Source organism: Mustela nivalis, assembly GCF_964662115.1.
Source record: "Mustela nivalis genome assembly, chromosome: 18".
Lineage (NCBI taxonomy): Eukaryota > Metazoa > Chordata > Mammalia > Carnivora > Mustelidae > Mustela > Mustela nivalis.
This window is the reverse complement of record NC_139037.1, coordinates 40,972,854-40,994,163: the sequence shown is the minus strand read 5'-3', so window position 1 is coordinate 40,994,163 and position 21,310 is coordinate 40,972,854. Positions and strand designations below refer to the sequence as shown.

General features: G+C 40.6%; 1 long non-coding RNA gene across 1 annotated transcript in view; it reads left to right on the top strand.

Moving 5' to 3' along the window:
- Positions 1-1,032: 1,032 nt before the first annotated feature.
- Positions 1,033-21,310, top strand: part of LOC309852327 — a 63,424-nt gene continuing 43,146 nt past the window's right edge. The window contains exon 1 of the long non-coding RNA XR_014305176.1: positions 1,033-1,135. This is a non-coding gene — a long non-coding RNA (uncharacterized lncRNA). The remainder of the gene's footprint in view (positions 1,136-21,310) is intronic.

Here is a 21,310-nt window from a genome sequence, read left to right as displayed (position 1 = left end):
TCCAGCAAATTTGTATTCATTCTTTTTTTTTTTTTAAAAGATTTTATTTATTTGACAGAGAGAGAGACAGAGATCACAAGCAGGCAGAGAGGCAGGCAGAGGCAGAGAGAGAAGCAGGCTCCCCACTGAGCAAGGAGCCTGATGTGGGGTTTGATCCCAGGACCCTGAGATCATGACCTGAGCTGAAGGCAGCGGCTTAACCCACTGAGCCACCCAGGCACCCCTGTATTCACTCTTGAATATCCAATGCGACGATTTCTTTCTGTTCAAAGCACCTTTGAATCCCTCTAGCAAGAGGACGCCTTCCTCCCCTGTGCAGTCTGTACTGTGAAATCATGTCTGTTCAGGTGCTGTGTTCCAGTATGTTTGGTCATCTGTTTCTCATGTCTGTCCAAGACCACGCTGAGCTCTCCATGGGCAGGAATGGTGTCTTCATTGGTGTTGCGTCTGCCCCAGGGCTTGACATTAGGTATGTGTTAGATCAATGCTAATTGTGTCGACCTAAACTCAAGACCAGCCTAAGGAGGCATATGATGATCGTTGAACTAGGCCAGAAGAGTTGAGGGCAGTGGCCACTGGCGACAGACTCACAGCATCATCAGACTGAAAAGATGTAGGTTAGATGGGTACATTGAACAGTTGTGTGTTTGTGTTCAGCTGGGACCACGGGTAGACATGAACAGGCACGTCCAGGCCTTTTCCTACTGTGAGATTACACTGGATCATGACGCATGAGCCCATCAGGACCCATCAGAGCCCATCCCTTGGAGAAACCGTGGGAAGCTCCTGTCCCTTGAGGTCACCATGGGGAAAGAGAACATACTGGTTGCTCAAAAGTGGAAGGAAATGATTTTCCCTTCTTCTCCCTTTAGGTCATTAATTAATACTTCAAAGAGAATTTCAACTCTATGCAATGATTTATATTAAAGCCCTGAACAGAAAACATAAAAGCAGCAACTTTACTAAATAAACCGAAGCAATTAGCAGTCTAATCAGTATTTTAAGGTTTATTCTTTCTCGTTGCAGAGGTGGGTGCTTTTCAACTTCCCGTTCTGCTGAGGCCGCTGTGAGCTCGAGCCCCGTGACCTGACCATCGCCATATGCCTTGAAGCGTGTTGCCTCCAGTGGGGAAAAGGTAGGGTCATTTTTCTTGAGAAAACCTTTGTCTGTGCTTCTGTGAGCCTTACCCCAGGCATATCCTTCCCTTCCTTTAGCCTCTTTCACTGAAAGGTGTTCTCTTGAAAAGGTGCGTATTAAAGACGTGGGCTTCTGTTTTTCTCCCTTCACTGTGTAGGCCCAGGGACCACTTCCCAGGCTCTTCATCTTTGCTGTGTTTGGGCACATTTGGAGCCATGTTCTGGAACATGAGCCGGTCAGGAGTGGTTGTTACAACCTGCTTGAGAAAGATATGGCCTGAGTACAGTGACCCTTCTCTTTGCATTTATGTAGATCCTCTCTGGTCTCCCTCTTTCTCTTGCTCTCTCTTTCTTGACATTTCCTTAGATATTTAGAAAGACTTGGATTTTTGTCCTTAATGGTTATCTTTATAGTAATACCTTTGTACAATACCTTAAACACCCATTCTTTGATTTAGGATGTGTATTGGGTTCCCTACCATGAATAATGTTTGGAAAAGGTATAAATCTTCTCCATTTCTTCTCTCCAGTCCTGCCTCTGATTTAAAATAAAATTATTTTACCCATAGTTAATACCGACAGGCAATTTCTCCTTCTATATAGGACCCCCCCCATTCCTCTCATTTTTCATGTTTGTAGTTTATCTGTGTTGTCAAGCGTGTCAATTATACAGCCCTGGCACCCTTACCCCCATCACCTGTTCCTCGTTCTATAGTTAAATATGCCCAGGACCCACCATGGGTCCTTCTCCAACCCTCCGCAATCATTTCTTAGCTGTCTGAAGTTTGTTCTCTGGGAGATGCCTTCAGGAAGGGCTCATGGGAGCAATATGCCCAGAATCTTCTTTGGGTATTTATTTATTTTCAAACAATCACAGACTTCCAGAAATTTTTTCCCTACAAATCATTTTAGAACAAGTGTGTTTTTCCCTACAAAGACATTCACCTACAGTAACCTCAATATTAGGAAAATCACATTGACACATGGCTAACATCTCATACTCAGACAAAACTCCCAAGTTTCACCAAGTGTTCTGATAACATCTTTTAAATCAAAAAGGCCCAGCCAGGATCAGGCATTACATTAGGCGGTTGCTTCTCTTTACCTCCTTCTATCTGAAACAGTTGCTCAGACTTTCCTTGACTTGGATGACCTTTAGATAACAAACCAGTTAATTTGTAGAATGTCCCTCAAGTTTGGTTTGTCTGATGCCATCCGATGATTAGACTCGGGCTCTCTATCTTTGGGAAGAATACTACAGAAGTGATGCTGTCCAATCGCACTATTGGGTGTTTACCCCAAAGATACAAATGTAGTGATCCAAAGGGGCACCTGCACCCCAATATTTATAGCAGCAGTGTCCATAATAGCCAAACTATGGAAAGAGCCCAGATGTCCATCGACAAACAGAGATAAAGAAGATACACACACACACACACACACACACACACACACACACACAGGAATATTATGCAGCCTCCAAAAATGAAACCTCACCATTTGCAACAATGTGGAATGGAACTTGAGGATGTTGTGCTAAGCAAAATAAGTTAATCAGAGAAAGAAAATTATCATATGATCTTGCTGATATGTGGATTTTAAGAAATAAAACAGGATCACAGGGGAAGAGAGGGAAAAAAGAAACAAGATGAAATTGAAGAGGTAGACAAACCATAAGAGACTCTTAAGAAACTGAGAGTTGCTGGGGCGCCTGGGTGGCTTGGTGGGTTAAAGCCTCTGCCTTCAGCTCAGGTCATGATCTCAGGGTCCTCGGATCGAGCCCCGTATCAGGCTCTCTGCTCGGCGGGGAGCTGCTTCCCTTCCTCTCTCTCTCTGCCTGCCTTTCTGCCTACTTATGATCTCTGTCTGTCAAATAAATAAATAAAATCTTAAAAAAAAAAAGAAACTGAGGGTTGCTGGAGGGGAGGGAGGTGGGATGATAGGATGGCTGGGTGATGGACATTAAGGAGGGCTTGTGATACAATGATCACTGGGTATCATGTAAGACTGATGAATATGTCAGACTGATACGTACCTCGGAAACCAACAATACTTTATATATTTATTGAATTTAAGTAAAAATAAATAAATTTCAAAAAGTGGTGCTGTGTTCTCAATGCATCCTCTCATGTGGCACACAATTTTGATTTGTCCCACTACTGCCGTGTTCACTGTGATCACTCGATTAAGGTGATGTTTGCAGGCTTCTCTACTGTCAAGTTACTCTTTCCCTCTTTGTAGTTCATTTGCCCTTTGTGGGGATATACTTTGAAACTGTATTAATAGTCTGTTTCTCATCATACTTTTAATTAATTCACTCATCTATTCATATCAAACTCAAGGCTTCTTATTTCACTTGGTCAATTATACTCCATTATCATTATTTATTTTGAAGTTCAAACTTGCCCAGATTTGTCCCACATTTGCATCTTTGTCTGTCATCCATCCATCCATCCATCCATCCATCCATCCTTTATCAGTCAATCGATCAATCAATTAATCACATACCTATATATCTAATTGGAATCATATCAATACCTCCAATTCCAATTCAGTACCACAAAGTTCATTCTATCTTACTCCCTCCCTCCATTCCTCCTACCTTCCTCCCTTTCCTCCTTTCTTTCTCTCTCTCTTTCTTTCAAAGATTTTATTCATTTTTTTTCAAAGATTTTATTTATTTATTTGACAGGTAGAGATCACAAGTAGGCAGAGAGGCAGGCAGAGAGAGAGGAGGAAGCAGGTTCCCTGCTGAGCAGAGAGCCTGAAGTGAGGCTCAATCCGAGGACCCTGGGATCATGACCTGAGCCGAAGGCAGAGACTTTAACCCACTGAGCCACCCAGGCGCCCCTCAAAGATTTTATTTATTTATTTGTCAGAGAGAGAGAGCCCCGGCCCACGAGCAGGGGGAGCCCCAGGCAGAGGGAGAAGCAGGCTCCCCGCTGAGCAGGTAGCCCGATGCCGGACTCGATCCCAGGACCCTGGGACCATGACCTGAGCTGAAGGCAGACACTTAACCGACTGAGCCACCCAGCCATCCCTATTCTACTCCTTTGCCATGTTTCTATCCCTTTTCTTCAATAGTGAGAACCTGGCTCCTATTATCCCTAATGTCGTAACCTACTCGTTCGACTCTCCTGCAAGGAACAGATGTCCCAGCCTGTGCCACTGTCACCCCTGGCTCTTCCTGTTCTGCTTGGGAGCTCACTCCCCATTTCAGGATGTCCCCATGTGGATGCCCTCTCACCCCACTTAGGCATGTATACCTTGTGGCCCATCCATCCTACTTGGCTTCTGACTCCTTCCAGTGGGGTGCCTCCCCACCCTTCTCCACACATGTTGATGCCCCCTTCCCCTGCTTGGACTTTGGCACCCCAGGTCAGATTGTCTTTTTCATCCCATCTGGACTACGACTTTCTATGTCGGACTTTGCCCCGCTGCGTCTCAACACCCCCATGGCATGGCTTCCTTGTGTCAACGTCTTCCTCTTCTCATTCAGGCTCTGCTAGGTGCCCCCCTCTGTGAATGTCTTCCTCAACCCACTTGGACTTTCACATCCCACTTTAAGCCATCAGGGCTGCTCCCTGCCCTCATCCCCACCGCCTGTGCAGGTGTTTTCCTGTAGCTTGTGGCCGAATTAGGACTGAACTGTTCAGGAAGGGAAGGAGGAAGATGAGGAAGGAAGACCTGGTATTTGCTGCTTTATGTGCTTGTAAGAAATTGGTCTGTGGCTTTATACTTGAAAGGTATTCAGGATATACTCTTTGGTGAACATTATCTTTCTGGGAGGATTTGAAATATGCTACTCTTATGTGTTCTGGCTTTGAAGGTTACTGTTGAAAAGTTGGATGCCAAGTTGATTTACTTTTCCTTAAGAGTCACTTTGTCTTTTTGCCTAAATGCTGTAACGTTTTTTTTTTTTTTTTTCTTTATAGTTCCATTGTTTGACTAGAGTATGTCTGAATGTTGACCATTCTGGGGGGATTTTCCCAGGTGCATGGTGTGCCATATAAATATGAAGGTTCAAGGGTGCCTGGGTGGCTCAGTTGGTTAAGTGACTGCCTTTGGCTCCAGTCATGATCCTGGAGTCCTAGGATCGAGTCCTGCATTGGGCTCCCAGCTCCATGGGGAATCTGCCTCTCTCTCTGACGTTCTCCTTTCTCATGCTCTCTCTCACTCTCTCTCTCTCAAATAAATAAAAATTTGACACACAGAGAGAGAAATCACAAGTAGGTAGAGAGGCAGGCAGAAAGAGAGGAGGAAGCATGCTCCCTGCTGAGCAGAGATCCCAATGCAGGACTTGATCCCAGGACCCTGAGATCATGGCCCGAGCCGAAGGCAGAGGCTTAACCCACTGAGCCACCCAGGCACCCTAAAGATAAAATCTTAAAGAAAATATGAAGGTTCAAGGCTCCTTTCATTTTACGTAGTTTTTTGAATTATACTTTTTTTTTTTAAAAAGCATTGGGAATTGGCCAGAACGTTTTTCTCTCCTTTCTGTTTCTGTCAGAAAGTATTTAATAGTTCTTGGGCATTCCTCTCTTCAGTGCTTTTTGAAATTTTCTTCCTCTTGTCCCCTCCCCCACTAGTATTTGAACATTTTCTCACTTTCATGCCCAGGTGCCTTGCCCTGATCGACTTGGGGTCTACTCCCGGCTGTTTCTCCTGAATCTGGACTCTCCCTTTCTGGAAGGAAGACCCACTGGCTGTTCCTGAGTCCGGATGGTCAGCTGCCTAGTACCCTTCCGCCTCCCTGTACTGACCTCGCTCTCACAATGAAGCCCCTCCCAGTTCCACCTGTTGTGCCTAGATCCACACCTGAGTGGGAGCCCCTCCTTTTGGAACTGACCACTGTGTGTCAGTCTCTCATTTGCCCAGCTCTTAGGATCTGGTTTCTCGCCCACCTGTATTAGGTTGTTGAGAATTCTTTGTGACCTAGTTTTGTTGATGACATCATCCATGAGTTTTGTCTTTTGCTCTCCTACTTAATCGCTTTTTAAAGAGGGGATTTGGGGAAATTACAAAACCATGCTGTCACCACTTGTATCTTACTTCTTTCTTCCTTTTGTCTGTTTTTACAGTCTGGACCCCATCCATCTCTGTGTGCTTTTTTTGATTGGGGCTTAAAGGAACTCTCTAAAGACTCATTCTATATAGAATGACTCATCTCATTCTCTAGTGATAGATTTTTGGCTCTTATTCTTGTTAGAGGTATTGGCTGTGCAAAGTCACATGAGCAAGCAGTAAAGCTCTCAGGTTTCTCATTAGGGAAAGGGGAAAGCCAACAGGATTGTGAGAATGTGCTAAAAATTGCACATTAATTTTTTAGTATGTTTTGTTTTGTTTGGAAGTGATTGTGTCACGGTGTTTTACTACCAAAAAGCCTGATTCAGGGCCACATACCCATATTTAAAGTAAAGGAAGCATCTTGCTTCTTTATTTTTGTTCTTTTTTTCCCCTCCTCTTACAGTCAGTCTGTTTTATTTTAGTTTGGCTTTATTAATTGACTGTGATACTTTAAGTAGCATTATGATCTAGAATTCTCTGGTACACATGTTTTAGTCTGGGCTTGAGTTCAGTTCTAGCCTTAGTATTAGGGTTAGTATTTGTCATACTTTTTTTATTTTGGGTGTAACTGTTGTCAGAATCTATTTCAAAAACCTCAGTTTATTGCTGCTTTCTTGGCTATAATAGTAATGAGTGTTGTTTTTAGATATCTTTAAGAGATAGCTAGTATCTTGTGAAGTATGATGACGTAATCCTTGTATTATTAAATATAAACATGATTTCTCCTTGTAAGTTATGCTTTGATTTCAAAATACTTTGTCATGTTAATATACATTACATAACTCACTAAATTTTGATCTCAGTTATGTGGGTGGAAAAGGTAATCAGAAGAAATGAGGCTAAATGGAGTAGAAGAACTAGAGGAAAAAAAGAAAATTTAGCCAAATGCATCAGATCAAGTAGAATTTATACCAGGAGTACAAGGTTGATTTACCATTTGAAAGCTAATCAATATACTTCATTAGATTGACAGGAAAAAAATTGATCATCACAATAAACACCAAAGGCATTTGATACATTTCTAAATTAATTCAAGATTTTTGTGTAGAACCATAAAAGACCCTGAGTAGCCAAAGCCATCCTGAAAAACAAATAAACAAACAAATAAAGTGGGAGGCATCATTATTCTGAACTTTAAGCTCTATTACAAAGCTGTCTCATCAAGACAGTATGATAGTGGCACAAAAATAGACACACAGATCAACAGAACAGAATAGAAAACCCAGAAATGGTCCCCAAACATATGAAAGAATGTCCAACAGAAAAAAGACAGTCTCTTCTCCTTGTTGGAAAAACTGGACAGCAGCATGCAGAAGAATGAAACTGGGCCACTTTCTTACACCGTACACAAAAATAGACTAAAAATGGATGAAAGATCTAAATGTGAGGCAGGAAACCCTCAAAATCCTAGAGGAGAACACAGAATAGCCTCTTTGACAGTGGCCCTAGCAACTTCTTACAAGACACATCTCCAGAAGCAAGAGAAACAAAAGCAAAAATGAACTATTGGGACTTCATTAAGATAAAAAGCTTGTGCACAGCAAAGGAAACAATCAATGAAACCAAAAGGAAGCTTATGGAATGGGAGAAGAGATTTGCAAATGATTTGTCTGATAAAGGATTAATATCCAAAATCTATAAAGAACTTATCAAACTCAACACCCCAAACGAAGTAATCCAGTTAAGAAATGGGCAGAAGACATGAATAGACATTTCTGCAAAGAAGACATCCAAATGGCCAACAGACACATGAAAAGATGCTCCACATCACTCATCATCAGGCAAATACAGATCAAAACCATGATGAGATACCACCTCATACCAGTCAGAATGGCTTGAATTGACAACACAGGAAGCAAGTGTTGTTGTCAAGGATGCGGAAAAAGGGGAACTCTCTCTCACTATTGGTGGAAATGCAAACTGGTGCAGCCACTCTGGAAGACAGTATGGAGGTTCCTCAGAAAGTTGAAAATAGAGCTACCCTATGATCCAGCACTTACACTACTGGGTATTTACCCAAAAGAAAAAAAAAATACAGATTCAAAGGAGCACATGCATCCCAGCGTGTATGTGTGTGTGTGTGTGTGTGTGTGTGTGTGTGTGTGTACACACAGAGGAATATTAGTCATTAAAAAGTGAAATCTTGCCACTTGCAGACACATGGATGGAGGTAGAGTGTATTATGCTATGCAAAATAAGTCAGTCAGAGAAGGACAAATACTATGTGGTTTCATTTATATGTGGAATTTAGGAAATAAAACAGATGAGTGTGTGAGAAGGGGAAAAAGAGAGAATGAGAGACGGACCACAAGAGACTCTTAACTATAGAGAAGAAATTTAGAGTTGATGGAGGGAGGTGGGTGGGGGATAGGCTAGATGTGTGATGAGTATTAAGGAGGACACTTGTTATGATGAGCACTGGGTTGTCATATGTAAATGATGAATCACTAAACTCTACTCCTGAAACAAACAAAAAAACATCAACAAATTAGGATTAGAAAGCAACTTTACTTTCTACTTTATTTTCTACTTCCACTATACATGAAGAGCGACAACATTATACTTAATGGTAATATTGAAAAGTTTTCTCCCAAGACTGAGAAAAAGATGACATTGTGTGTTCTCACTGCTACTCATCAGTGAGCTGGAGGCTCCAGGTAGAGTTAAAGGCAAAAAAGACAGCAAAAAGAAACAAATGGTATGAAGATCAAAATAAAAAATAAAATTATTTTCATATGCAAATGACATACTCATTCATATAGAAAATCCTAAGAACTCCCCCCTAACATTACTAGAACCAATATATGACCTTAGAAAGTTTATAAGATCTAGGTCAACTTAAAAAAAATCAATTATATTTTTGACATATGTACTTTCAGCAGAGCAGTGGAGGCAAAGCCTGACTTCAGGGTATGTTAAGAGAATATGGGAGGTTCTTATTTGAATGAAGATGGGGTAAACACATTCTACCTTGCTTGCCCTATGATGTACCTAAATACACTGGAAAGAATGCACAAAGGAGATATCAGAGGACTCTAAAATAAATAAATAAATAAATAAATAAATAAATAAATAAATAAATAAATAAATAGGCATATTGGGAAAGGAAACCAGAACATGAAATACAACTAACCCAGTGGTGACTTTCTTTTTTTCCTCCTTGTCTTCTGGCTGGGACCCAAAGACAACTCGATCTCTAAAACTGCATCCTGGCAATTCAGATGTTTCAGAAATATCTGAAAGAGAAGCCCTTTCTTTCTGGTTTAAGGAAAAGATGTAATGGCTGAAATTTCCCCAAATTTGGTAAAGGACATAAAATTACAGGTTCAAACCCACTGAACCCCAAACAGAAAAACACAAAGAGATCTATAGCCAGACACATCATATTCAAACTGCTGCAAACAAAAGAGAAAGAGAAAAATCCTAAAAGTAGCCAGAGAAAAATAATTGTCTATAGGGGAACCATGATTTGAGAGACTGTGTGTTTCTCCTTAGCTACTGTAGAGAGCAGGAGACAGTGGAAACGTTTTTAAAGTGCTGAGTGGGAAGAACTGTCAAATCAGAATTCCATATTCAGAGAAAATGCCCTTCACAAATGAAGATGAAATAGAAACTTTCTTAGATGAAGAAAAACCAAGAGAATGTGTCACCAGAAGATCTGTTTTAATGTTAAAAGAAGCTGTTTAGACAGAGGGGAAGTAATGGAACTTTCAGAGGGAAACTTGGAACTTCAGGAATAAGGAAGAACAACATAAATGGAAAATATGTGGATACATATACCAGATAATTCCTCTCTCTTTATTTAAGATATGTATGGTGGCTGAAATAAAAAATTATAACATTATCTGGTGGGGGTTTCATTGTATGTAAATGTGATATGTATGACGGCCACAACAGAAATGAGGGAGGGTAAAGGGTCCTATGTGGGGATAAGGTTTCTCTGTCTTTCATGCTGAAGTGGTAGAGGGTGAAGGTAGTGAAAATGGCAGAGTAAGGACATCCAAAAGTCTCCTCCATAAAAGCAAGGAGAACATTGACAAAAGTTGTCAGAATCAACTTCCAGAGAACTCTGAAGCCTTGCAGAGCATTTATTTTTGAAAAATGACTGAATCTCAGTAAAAACAGTGAGTGTGGTGGCTTAAGTTGCTCTATTTCCATTCTTCCTTCCTCACTTCATGGTAGCTTTGATAACCAACATTTTGCTTTTGTGGTGAGAACCACCAGTCTGGCAGGAACTGGAAAGGGCAGATGTAGATGGAGCTTCTTCAACATGGGGGCTTAAGTGGGTAGGAGAAGAATAAATGAAACAAGATGGGATTGGGAGGGAGACAAACCATAAATGACTCTTAATCTCACAAAACAAACTGAGGGTTGCTGGGGAGAGGGGGTTTGGGAGAAGGGGGTGGGATTATGGACATTGGGGAGGGTATGTGCTTTGGTGAGTGCTGTGAAGTGTGTAAACCTGGTGATTCACAGACCTGTACCCCGGGGATAAAAATATATGTTTATAAAAAATAAAAAATTAAAAAAAAAATAAATGTAAACTTAAAAAAAAAAAAAAGCCCCATTCCTGAGATTTGACTCATCTGGTAGTTCCTCACTCACATGACTGTCTTTGACCTGACTGGAAGCCCACCACAGACTTTTCTCTGGCAATGTTTGTGGAAAACAATCAATGGCAATTGCTTAACATTTCAGCTGCCTGGGGCAGTGGGTAATATTCTGGGCAAATAATAGGAAAGCCAGGGGCATACAAAGAAGAGCAAGGGAATGATATGTTAATGGGGGCTTTGAAAAGCTCCAACATATTCCTGGGAAGCTAGAAGGCCATGTGCATGCCCAGGGATGTGCACATGCTCAGGAAAAACCTGAGAAGGTCCTGTGCTTTTGTCTTTGGTTAACGCTGAGAGTCTTTGCAAGCAGGAAGTTAAGGCTGAGGCAGAGTTATAATTTGCCTTACTGAGTGTTGAAGGTGTGCCTCAACATGCATAAAAAGTCCCTCAGCAGAGACTAGGAGACTTACTGGTTTCAAGAATTTAAAGAAAGTGGTCTGTCATTAGTTGGCCACAAAGTTAATTGAGCAAACTTCAGTGCCCACATAAAACAATGAATATATATTTTACAATTCAGAAAAGTCATTTAACCAACAAAATGACAAAAAACAACAGCAACACCAACAAATCTTGGGAAGTGAGGTGAGAATTTGACGTCCAGAGTTTTTGTCACACTATATTACTCAAAAATATCCAGTTTCCAACAAAAAGAAAAAAAGAAAAAAAAAGTAACATTTAAAGAAATAAGAATGTATGGCCCATACACAGGAAAAAAAATAGTAGTCAATAGAAAGTGTCCCTGTGGAACCTCAGATGTTGCATTTAGTATACAAAGATTTTAAGTCAATTATCTTAAAAAGTGTTGAATGAAATGGAACCGTGTCTAAGAACTAAAGTATCAAATTATCTCATAAAATAGAGATTAGCAACAAAGGTTCAGAAAAGCTCCAGTAAAGATAAGTAGGTAAAAATAAAAGATAGTATAAATGTAATTTTTATTTGTAACACAGTTCTTTCTCCTATCTGTTTTAAAAGACAGTCACATAGACCTAAATGCAAACGTATCAATAATTATATTAAATGTAATTCGTCTGCACACGCTAACTGAAAGTATGAGATTGTCAGATTGGACTAAATTACAGGAGTCAACTATCTGCTGTCTATAAGAATTCATTCTAAATATAAGAGTGTAGGTAAATTAAAAAATAAAATATTAGAAAAAGATATACTTTGCAAAAACTAATCACAGAAAACTGGAGTGGCTCTATTGATATCAAAATTGTCTCCAGAGGAAGGTAAATTACCAGCGATAATCAGGGACATTATATCATGATAAAAGGGTCAAGTCACTGTGAAGACATAATTATTTTAAACATGTATGCACCTAACAACAGATCTTGGAAATGCATGACGCAAAAACCTGATTAAATTTAAAGGAGAAATCTACAGTTATAGTTGGAGACGTCAACATTTCTCTCAATAATTTATACAACGAATAGACAGAAACTCAACAAGCATGTAAAAGAATTGATCAACACATCAACCACCTGGATATATTTGATGTATATTAAACACTTCATCTACCAACAACAAAATACACATGCTTTCTAAGCACACATAGGACATTTACCAATACAGTACCACACCTCGTGTCATGAAACAATCTTAACAAAGTTAAAACAATGAAAATCAAATGATATGTATTCTCTGAGGCAGAGTAGAATTTAAAAGAAAATGAGAAGAGATAAATTGTAAATTGTGATTAGAAACAAATTGTATTGGTTTGCTAATCCTGCATAACTATTACCACAAATTTAGTGCCTAAAACAACACACATTTATTATCTCAACTTTCTATGGGTCAGGAGTTCAGACGTGGCTTAGCTGAGACCCTCTGCTTAGGGTCTCACAAGGCTGCATTTAGAGGTTGGCTAGGACTGGGTTGTCATCTGGAGATTCCACTGGGGAAAAATGCACTTCCCACTTGTGGTTGTTGGTAACACTTACATTCTTGAGGATACAGAACTAAAAGATTTAGTTTCTTTTTTTGGGGTGTTGATTCAAGGCATCCTCAGCTCATAGAGGATACTTGCAATTTCTTGCCACTTTGAATTTTCCAACATAACCATTTATTTCTGCACACTCAACAAAGGAGGAAGTTCAAGAGTGTGTCTGCTAGAAAGATGATATTTTATATAATGTAGCATGATAATGGGAGTAACATCCTGTCACCGTTGTCATATTCTGTTGGTTAAAAGCGAGTCATAGGTCTTGCCTATACTCCAGGGAAGGGGATTAAACCAGGGTGTTAATACCAAGGGAAAGGGATTTTTGAAGATCATCTTAGAGTCTGAGGGATTACCCTTCCGCATACAAACTACATTCACCCCTCCCAAGCCCTTTAAGAGATTCATCCCAATGGAGTATCTACTCAAAGTCAAGAATGTAAACCTCATCTAAATCAGGTCCAGGGGTAGATGAGGCTCCTGGCTTTTCACTCAGTCTGTCAACGTGAAAAACTAATAAGACAAGTTATTATACCTGTCCAACTACCCCCCCCCCCCACACCAGCTAACAACAGCAGAATAGGCATAGGATAAGAGCTATAGATATTCCCACTCAAAAAGGGGGGGGGGAATGAAAGGTACAAAAGAACCACTGGTTCACAGCTGTTCTGAAACCCATCTAGGCAAATGTTGGGAGCTCCTTGATTAGGTTTCAAGGCCTGGGGATAATTGTTTGTGGTGTGATATCATAAGAAAAACATGTCTTTCTCTGCTCCCTGGTTTCTGGCACAGAGCCCCTAAAACCTTGTAATTTCCTGAGTGATAAGGGTGTAGGAACATTTTTTGTTCTAATATTTGGTCTTGGATCCTGGTTCTTGACACAAGAGCATCTAAGAGCTTTAGAATTTCTGGAATGGTGGGTGTCTTTTGTATGTTAATGTGATGACTAGGGGCTGGGGGGAGCTTCAGGGTGGGGGTTTTGCAACCCGAAAGACCAACACATAATTAGAAGGTTGGCAATTTTTGTCCCATTCCCTGACTTCTGGTGAGGGAGGAAGGGCTGGAGGTTGAGTTTATTGCCAATGGCCCAGGACTTAATTATGCCTACCTAGTGGAACCTCTATAAAAACCTTAAACAGTGGGGGTTCAGAAATCTTCTGAGTTGGTGAGGGAGTCCTCATGCCAGGAGGGTGGCATAGCCCAAAGTCTGTGGTTCCTATCAGGAACTGAAGTTCCTATCCTTGGGACCCGTACAGATCTCACCTTATGTACCTCTCTGTCTGGTTGTTCACTTTATATTTCTATACTTGGTGTGTTTAGCCATTTGTCCCAAACTGGGCTGAGCCGAGAGAACCAAATTACCACAAATTTAGCGAATAAAAGGAAAACACGTTTGTTCTCTCAAAGGAATCTGGGCCCAGATTAGCTGGGTCTCACAGGGGATTGGCTGGACTGTGTTCTTACCTGTGTTCTTACTCATTCAGGGAAGAATCTGCTTCTGAATTTACTCAGGTTGTTGGCAGAACTCATTTTCTTGTGGTTGTAGGACCCAGGGCTCCAACTTCATGCAGGCTGTTGACTGCCCTCAGGGCCTTGAGGCTGCCTTCAGCTTCTGGACAAGAGAGCCCTGTGGGTCTCCTATCATGGCTGCTTATTTCATCACAGTTAGCAAGGGAGAGAGAGTCTGTTGGGTGAGTTTGCTAGCAGGATGGAGTCTTACATCGTCTGATGTAATCATGCAGCGATACCCCATCGCTTTTTACCATTTATTGTTGATTAGAAGCAAGTCACATGTCTGCCCATAGTCACAGGGAGGGACTGTTCAAGATGGTGAGATTATTGGGGAGATCACCTGAAAGTGTGTCCAACACAAGTCTTAATGAGAAGCTTCACTGTAAAGGGAAAGAAAAATAGGTATAAGGTTTTACAGGTGAGATACACACGGCAACAGATGAGATAGGCCAGATAGGCTCAATGCAAGGTTTATTAAAAGCACCCTCGGGGCGAGTTTCTGAGTCTCTGGATAGGAGAGTCAGGGAAATCGCACCCTGGAGAGATAGGAGAGTCAGGGAAATCGCACCCTGGAGGGGTTAGAGTGGGTCTTTTATTTGGGTTAAGAAAGGGCATACGTTCACAGCCATATAAGGTAAGGTATTTGGGGTGTGGGTTCACAACTATATATGGTAAAGTATTTGGTGATTGGAGGGCAGGGGCCTGTTCCTGATGTTCCTCTTTCCTGCATAGGTATCGGTTTACTTATGTGATGTGTCCTCAGCATGTGTCCTTCCCACAGGAGATCATGGGTGAAGGAAGAGGGTGGCCTGGAAGATGAGGCCTGGCGGCCATTTTTATTGTTCCTCCTGCATTCTGGGAGCAGCGGACCCAACAATAGGGAATTAACCAGAGGATAAAATAAGGTCAAAAGCTTTTGAGATGGGGAAAAAATGTGCTGATGGGAGTGATTCAATAGGTAGGAAATAATTGATTTAATGCTGCTTTACAGGTTAGCCATTCTGTTCTTTTTAATATTAAATGTGATAAATTCTTTTTTTAAAAAAAGATTTCTTTATTTATTTATTTGACAGAGAGAGAGATCACAAGTAGGCAGAGAGGCAGGCAGAGAGAGAGGAGGAAGCAGGCTCCCTGCTGAGCAGAGAGCCCGATGCGGGACTCGATCTCAGAACCCTGAGATCATGACCTGAGTGGAAGGCAGCGGCTTAACCCACTGAGCCACCCAGGTGCCCTGAAATGTGATAAAATTCTTATTATGTCTTCAAAACTTCAAATGGCCCTAACTTAAGGGCCATTTCCCCAGTTAGAGTAGGGAATATATGTATTGGGGAAAGTTCAAGAAATGGTGATCATTTGGAATATGGAATTAGTGCTTATATTTTTATTCTTTTTATGCTACCTTCTACCAATTTTTATTTTTATTTTTATGCTTTATAATATACATGAGATATCAGTACAATATTATGAATAATTTATAAAATATACCTACATTTAGAAAGCATTTAAACACATTGTTTTACTGATCAGGTACCAGATAAAAAAATTGTGAAGTGCAGTTCCCATTTTAGAAGTTCATGTTTGGGGAAAAGATTTTATTCTATTTAATATCTTCACAGAGTGATTTGAAGAAGTGATTTTTTTTTTAAAGATTTTATTTGAAGAGAGATCACAAGTAGGCAGAGAGGCAGGCAGGGAGGGGGGAAGCAGGCTCCCCACTGAGCAGAGAGCTCGATGCGGGGCTCGATTCCAGGACCCTGAGATCATGACCTGAGCTGAAGGCAGAGGCTTAACCCACTGAGCCACCCAGGTGCCCCAGAAGTGATTATTTAAAACTCGTTTTCTGCTCAAGCCCTCACATTTATGAAAAGATATTGGTGGATCATGACAGGTCATTTGATGTGATTTTTAAACTTTCCCTTTAATAACTTTCAGGGTTTAGTAATTATTCTTGCAGAACACGTTTGCTAATACAAATCATATAATAATGTTTATATTTCAGTACTTACCAGTTTCCCTAAACCTTGTCATTGTATTTTAGTAACCATAAATGTGACCTATAACTTAGGTTAATTTGGTTGAATTTATGTTTAATACTGATAGTGGGACTGTTTTCTGACATATTAAGGCCCTTTTCCAGCTTATAGCTGAATCTCCTTAAAAAATAATTTAGGCCCAATAAGCTATGAACTGTAGCAATCTTAATGAGAAAGCGTTTGGTACGCTGCCTTTTACATACCCCTGCTCACTGGAAGGATTCCAGAAAGATTTGGTCTTTAAGACTTACCCACAGTGCCATTTTATTTGTCATTCTAAGATATACTCTTGGGTAGATATTGTCACTGAAGGACTCATGGAGATGCTTATCAATTGTGCGGCAATTTATTTGTCTGGGATGGCAACACACATTTTTCAGTCTTCTGAAATACATGGTTTTCCATCTTCAGCTTTTTGAGCAGTTTTGCCTACAGAAAGACCCCAGTGCAGTGCCCCCTGCTGGTGAATGGCAGCTGAGGGTTTGCGTCATGTCAGTGATGGGCAGAGTGGGTCCCTTTGCTGACACTGAGCCGGCGGTGATGCTGAGCCTGCCAGGTCATTTTAGATCAGGTCATTAGAGGAACAGAAGGTCGAATCGATATAAAATGAGCAGCTCACAGTTTTCTCTACATTTTTTAGACATGTGATGATTTGCTATAGTTCAGTTTGGCTGATAGAATATGAACACTTCACAAGGATGTTTATATTTCAGCCTCTGTCTTAGTTCATTTAACAAGCCATTTTGCCCTAATTCTCAGGAGCTGTGTTCTTCTCCAGTTGGGAAACCCAACTTGAGCCTTAGCAGAGATTTAATTTGATTTGATTTGATTTAATTTAACTTTTTTGGCAGAGATTTTAAACATGAAATATTTTGAGTGTTCATTTTGTTAAACAGTTAGGAAAACACTTTAAACAAAAAGCCCTTTTCTTTTTAATTTCATTGATATGAATTTGCACCCATGTGCACAGATTTCTAAATGATGATAATTACATTAAAAGAAAATTAATTAAAACTAAGGACCTGATTAGTGTTTAGATTATTATTTTAATTTTGGCCTCTGGTGAAGGTGATTGTTTTATAATGAATAACTATAACATTAATTTTGCTCCCATAGTAGGTGGCTTTAATTTCTTGTTTACATCTGTGGTGGGTATGTCATGGCAGTGACATTTTGGGTAGCCTTTCATTCAGGAGTGTAGTACACACTTCAGGATTTTAGTGTCTTAGTTTCGTGAATAAGTGGCTTGTCTTAAGTATTTCCAGCAGGTAGGAGGTGTGATTTTTTGTTTTTTTTTTTTTTACTTTGATGTTTTTTTCATTGTGGTTTCATATGAGAATGTGCTTATTTGTAGGAAATGTGCACTAACATATTCCACTGCAATGAAACATTGTATTGGCAGCTCCTTAACAATGGTTCAGGGAAAATAAGTTCTTCCCATCTTAAGTTGAGATTGTGTACAAAAAAAAAAAAAATAAAATAGAGTGAGAGAAGAAAACCAGAAGACAAAGGGAACAGATAACTCTTAAGAGTTTGTTATAAAGAAAGACAAGGAGATAGGACAGTAGAAAGTGGAGAAAGAAGAAGTAGACAGGGTTTCTAGGATAGAGGTGTAGGGCAAGCATGGAAGGTTAAATTAGTCATCTAGGGAAGTTTGCAGTTTATACTTCATTGATTCCCAAGAAAACAATGTCACATACCTTTCCAAGAACTTATACTTTCCAAAATCAACCCTACTTTCAAGAAGAACTTTCTACCTAAGATAGGTTGGGACTGCTGGGATTGAAAACTTCTTTCTCTGTGACCAGAGAGAATACTTGTTACCACATTTGTTAAATATGCTTAAAGTCAATTATTATCACTTTTTAAATTTTCCTTTTTAGAATCTTAGACCATTAGGGTCATCCATCCAACAAACATTGGCTGAGTTTGACTCTGTGAAGCAAGGAGATAGTTTGGGTATAAAACAGTTATGTGCCCAGACCTTTTAGATCTATCTTCGAGTCTAGTGGTGGCAGCTGGTATTAAACAGTCACTGGTGAGAAGTGTGAAAAGATGACACAGGGATTTAGATGGAATATAAGAGGAAACTTGAATTTAAACTGGGGACTCAGGGTTCATCACCTCATTAAAGAAGTGCTAGTTGAATCATAACATCAAGGATGAGAAGGTCATAGCTGTGCACAAGGCTGGGAGAAGAGCTTGTAGCAGAGCAAACAGAGTGCCAAGGCCCAGGGAGGGAAGGAGTGTGAGCAAGGAGTCAAGGAAGCCAATGAGCCTTGGGCGGAGGCAGCGACATTGTGGGGGACTGGAAGGAGTCGGTAAGAGGAACAGACATCAGATCTTACCAGGCTGAGGGTTTGGAGTTTCATCCTGCAACAACATGAAGTCATTGACAGGTTTTACTAAAGGGAATGCCATAATTAGATTTGTGAGTTGTTTTTAAAGATCAGGGTAATCTTGACTTTGTGCACAAAGTGACTGCTTTGTGGAGACTGAATTGTCAGAGGCAGGCATGGAAGCAGAGAGACAAGAGAAGTTGTTTCACTAATGCAAGTGAGATATAGAGAAGTTGATGGACATACAATTTTTGACAATAGAATTGATAGAAGTTGTTGATAGCTTACATGTTTGGTGGGGAGATAAAATCAAAGAGATGAGAGAAGAATCAAGGATGACTTTTCAAAGTAGTAGGGAAAAAAAAGGAGAAGAGTGTGGGGTCCTAGAAGCTGAATATAGATGAGCATCTGTTGGATTTAGCAACCTGGTGCCCACTGATGATCATAGCAGAACAGTTTGGATGGGTTGTAGGAACAGAATCCACATTCCCCTGTGTGAAAAGTGTAATGGATTCAAATTTCAGTACATATGCCTGGGGGGTGGGGGGAGACATGCCATTTCCTCTTTTCTTGGGTACCTTAACATCTATTAGGATCCCTCATTCTCTAGGTATCAGCAATTAATCTCCTTCATTTCAGAGGTTGGGTCCACCTTTGCCTGGGGACCATGGCCTCAGCTAGGGGCTTCTGTGGAGCATCTGTAAAATGGGGATATTTAAAGTACTTATCTCATGACACTGTTGTGAGAATTAAATGAAATAATGCCTATAAAGCAGTAATGGTGTTAGGCAGATAGTAAGTGCTCAATAAATGTTGCTTTCCTTATTAAGATGTGGTGTATCCACAATACATTTTTATTGAAAGAATCAATGACTAAATGACAGAATAGCGAGTGAAGTATGATCTAGAAAGAACCAGAACAGGTATCAGTCTGTTTTTCAAGACATCTCTGTCAGGCCTACTTGAATACCTCTCCAATGAATTGCATAAGTCACTGAGCCAGTGTTCAGCTCAGGTACAAGGAACAGAATGAGGACAGACAGGCAGCAGTTTCCTGGGGAACCACTGGTATCTGGCAGGGCCATCTGGGCAGTTTGATCAGATGTCCACGCCTGGACCTGGTCCTTGGTGATTCTGTCCCCTGAGGTCTGTGCATGGGCCCCAAGGTGAACTTTTCTATAAAGTGCCCTGGATGGTATATCTTTCTGAAACACACAACTGGGTTGTAGCTGTGTTTATCCATTTGTGCTGCTGTAACAAAAACACCGGAGAATGGGCAGCTGAAGCAAGAAGCAGTTCTTTTTTTTTTTTTTTTAATTATTTTTATTAACATATAATGTATTATTTGCCCCAGGGATACATGAATCTGTGAATCATCAGGCTTACACATTTCACAGCTCTCACCATAGCACATACCCTCCCCAGTGTCCATCACCCAACCACCCTCTCCTTAACCCCCCACCTCAGTTCTAGAGGCTGTGAAGTCCAAGATCAATGCTGACATTGTCTCATGAGGACCTGCTTCCCAGCTCATACATGGCATCTTCCTGCTGTGTCCTCACATGGTGTAAAAGACTTAGGGAGTTCTCTGGGGTCTCTTTGACCTAATCACTCCCCAAAGCCCCATCTCCTAATACCATCACCTCAGGAATTAGGATTTCAACATTCGAATTTTGAGTTTATAGTGCTAGCTGTGATTCCTTCCACCTCTGTAGTCCCTAAACTCTGTGATTACACTTCTGGTTTCTGAATGGCATGGTCAGACATCTGAAACTACTCTTTGCATTTGTGTCTCATGGCAATCAAAGCTTTAGGAAGGATTAACTAGATGGTATGTTATGTAATCACGAAGGAATTATATTTTCTTTTGAAACCATTTTCTTAAATCATTTATTTCAGTCCCTTTTCTGTGCATCAACAGTGAAAGGATGTTTAAAAATGTTTTATTTAAATGGGTGAGGATTCTACCTGCCATGATGTTCATAGAAGTTTGGTGATTTTCATCCCAGTGGGGTGATCCTGTCTTTGAGAGACACGGGCCTTGGGAAGGAGGAGGAGGGGTCTGGCCAGGAGGATGTACTTGGCTCTGGGTGAATTGCCTGCATGACCAGACATCCTCTGAGCCAACTCCATCAACCTGCCTTGGGGCAGAGGCTGGGCCATTCTGTTCACACAACATGGTACAGCCCAGGTTTTTGTGTGTGTGGAAATCAATGTATTATTATCTTTTTTATAATTATAAAAATTAAGTCATGAGTTAGGGATAGTGGGTTCAACACTTGTATTCACCTTTGGTCCCTCTTGAAATCCTACCCAAGCAAGAGTAAAATGATTTTTTAAGAGAAAATGCTCTAGGTCCAAAACAAAACAACAAACAACAACAATCACAATAACAATAACACAATAACACAATAACAACCACAATAACAACAGACCAAACAATGAAGAAGACAGCAATATTGTGGAAGTTGGAGAGCAAGAGGATGAGAGGTAACTTACTTAGCAGACAGCAGGAAGCAGTGTCCTAAGGCGACAGGGGAGAAACCAAGTAGCATCCCATTTTATATGGCAAAATCCAACAGTCTAAAAACTGGGAAAGGACGCCTGGATGACTCAGTCAGTTAAGCATCTGCCTTGAGCTCAGCACATGATCCCAGGGTTCTGG